The following is a 3,556-nucleotide window of genomic DNA, read 5'->3' as shown; positions in this document are numbered from 1 at the left end:
CAGATGTGCCTACATGACAGGACAGCCTCAAGTGGCATTATGGGTTCTCATAGGGGGATCCATTTTCTCTCTCCAAACTTTTAGCATCTCAGTTTCCATACGGTAAAACTAGTAGGAATTCACAGTTTTGAGCACTTGCTAAATGCATCTGTGAAATACTTTCCAATGACTGATCTTGTCATCCTCTTTATGAGGCAAGTGCAGTTCTCATCCCAATGTACAGAGGAGGAAACTGAGCCAGAGAAGCAAAATGACATACAATTGGACAGAGCTGATTAGTGGGGAGGGCTGGATTGGAAGCCTGTCTGTCTTATCCCCGCCCTGTGACTCTCCCCTTCAAAGCCCTGCCTCCTATTTGGTGGCTAATATACACTTGGTCTGATTTCAATAACTCCAGATGTTAAACTGAGAAGTGTATTCACTCTACAGATGCCAGCATGAAAATAGTCACTGTTCTGTTTAATAGAGCTAATTAAAAACACAAACCTCTGGTTTTCCTCTCCAGAGTGCTAATAAGTCACATCTCTGGGATGGAGTGTGCACAGGGTCCTGGCTGTGACTAGACCTCGCCACGCAGGGGGGCCCTCCCAGCGCCTTGCCCTCCTTCCTCAGTGCCCTATTGATTGGCCTCTTTCATTTACAAAGCATGCCGTACTCGGAGAAGGAGATAAATGGCTGTGTCCGCCCTGATCCCCTTCCTTCCTGCTAATGACTGAAGAAACCTGAAATCCTGGGTTTGGGGCCAGTGGATAGACACACCTTCCAAAACACAAACACTAGGAGTCAAAATGGACAAAGAAGAGGGAAAAGCAAACCTGAAGCAGCCACTGCCTCTTCCTTGGCCTGCAGTTGAGAAAACATCTCCTTATGGTCTTCTCATCTTAAAAGGCCAAGTGGATTTCTTGGTTCTAAAGAAAGGAAGACAGCTAAGGTGCTTGTTCAAGTTTTTTTTCCTTTGATAAAAAGAGCAGATCGGCAAGTCAAAAAGGTACTATATGACGTATTTGTATTGAATGAAAGATAATATTCCCCTAGAGCAGACTGTCTCTATCTTCTTTATTAACCGCCTATTTCTGAAAATGTCAGTTAGGGCCTCGGAACATAGCAGGGAAATTGACCTCTTTCCTCTGCAGGGCCCTGTGCTGTGTTGGGCACGCGGGGCTCACAGATAAAGGTTAACTCATCTGAAATAACCCCCAGTGGCACGCGCAGTGTGCTCAGGAGGGTTTGCATATGACGAAGAAGGGACTGTTTTAAAAGGTGACGGGAGTCGGTGCCTTCACACACAGCAGGTGGGGCTGGAACTGCCGAGATCACTAAAACATTTCAGAAGGGGATGCAAGCTGGCCCTGGGCCCAGGCGGCCCATCCACTCTCTTTTGTGTTGAGTGTGTCTTCGCTCTGGCACCCCGACCAAACACCCCACCCGAAAGGAATCTGTTTTCCAGTGATGTACATTTTGTAAACTGGATTCAGTCCCTTTTGGCTCTGGCAAATTCAAGGGCTGCTCCAGCTGATCATGTGTTTCCTTGGCCAGTGTCAATCGGGTGGACAGAATTCGTTTTTCCAGTACATCCCACCCTTGTGCGCTCCAGTTTTTAATCCATGGATCCCCACAGAACAAGCACTTTTAGCTGTTTACAAGCCACATGCTCTGAATAGATGTAAAACTCAACACAGGTTTTTATTGTGAGCTTAGAGGGTTCACTCGCTCTTTCTGTAGCAGATGCTGCCAGTAGCTACACTGTGCCCAGTGTTCCAGGTCTGCCAAAGCATCTGAAATAGCAGGAATTATCCAGAATGGAAATGAGCAATTTCTTTTTCCTTCGCTCTTTAGTGCAGGTTTCAACATTGATCACCCTTGCTATACCTCTGTAGTAACACATGTAGCATAGACATTTCCTTCTGTACCTTTCTTTCCCTTATAAAATAATTGACTCAGTAATCAGGACCTCTTCTATAGCACCTTTTAGCAAGTAAAGTATAGATATTCTTCAATATAGTAAGAGACTCCTTGGGATTTTTCAAATAATCTTTTGAGGTGGAGCATTATTCCTTGCTTGCAGAAGTGAAAACTGAAGCTCAGGAAGGTTGAGTGATTTACCCAAGGCCACACAGATAGTACAGGGCAGACCTGAAACACAAAATCAGGCCACACAGTTTCAGTCAGGGCTGTTTCCATTATTCTAAGCTGCTCTTGAAAATGTCTTCATGGAAGGCATTTTTGCCTCTAAAACCCCGTAATGGCCCTTTCAACATGCTGAAGTCTAACTCAGAGGATCCAGGGGCATATACCACCCAGGCCACGTCCACAAAGAGCAGACAGTCACAGAGGGACGCAGAGCGTACAAACGGCTGCTCGAGCGCCCGGCCATCAATACGGATTACTGCCCAGCTGACGGCGTCCGAGGGGAGCCCATCAATTCCGCAGCAGGCGGTGATGAACAGTGGGGGCTCTGCCATCGTCCATGTCGCACGCACCTGGAGACGGGCAAGCCTGCCACTTGAAAAATAGTGGGGTACGCAGCCCAGGCAGCTCCCCTACAGCACACAAAACCCTCCCTTCTGGCCTGTTCCCCTGTGGCCCTGAGAGGGCCTGGACAGGGCTCGCAGCACTGTCACAGCCCGCGGAAGGGGATGTGGCACAGTGGGCTCAGCAAGGGCCAGCCTCTATTGGCGACTCCTGGACCTTCCTGCGGGCTCTGTCCTTTGCCTTCCCATCCCCCGCAGCTGCTGTGCAGCTGACAATAAAAAACAATGCCCTAGGCTGTCCTGTTTTTATTATTAGTTATATGGCATCATAAATGTACATAGAGATGTTCAGTAAATGAAATTGTGCCAAACACCAAACAGGGCCACTGCCCCAAAGATCTTTTGGCCTTAGGGCAACGGCAGAACAATATAAGAGGAATAAAGGGAGCTGAGAGGCAGATGAGGTGAGGTTTTAGTGCTGTTTGGCTTTTCAGAGGGGGTGGGACGGGCGGTGGAGCAGGCTGATGGAAAGGTACAGCGTGCAAAAAGCAATCACGCCCACAGAAGGACTTTGAGGCATGCAGATGGCCTCCCAGGAATGGGCTGGGATGATTTGGGGAAGGCAGGGGAATCAGGCCCTTCTGTTATTTAATAAGATAAATACAAGGGGAGGTGCAATGACTGGCTTTTGATGGTGAGCAATTCGACTTTGTTAGGAGAGGCATAAGCTGCTGGCTCACCCTCTTTGTAAGTGTCCCTTCGGATTCCACACAGTATTAAATTGCACAGACTTCTCCTGCAGACGCAATGTGTAAATATAGGACAATAACTGGAAATTTATGAGGTTAAATACCGAGGAATTGCTGAGTAGTAAAATGAAGAGACATAAATTACAGGAAATGCTGCCCTTCAATGAATACATTATGCATAATAATGAAACTTTTAAAAGGCAACAGAAATCAAATATCAGAAGAGGGTCTAAAAGGAGAAAAGCCAAGTAAAGAACTAGGACTAGGACAGTCCAAAGTCAGAGCTGCTTTGTCACTGCTAAGTGGCCATATCAGTTCCCTTAGATTTCTGTGGCT

Source organism: Miniopterus natalensis, chromosome 1, assembly GCF_054644295.1.
Source record: "Miniopterus natalensis isolate mMinNat1 chromosome 1, mMinNat1.hap1, whole genome shotgun sequence".
Taxonomy (NCBI): domain Eukaryota; kingdom Metazoa; phylum Chordata; class Mammalia; order Chiroptera; family Miniopteridae; genus Miniopterus; species Miniopterus natalensis.
This window is presented reverse-complemented; position numbering follows the sequence as displayed.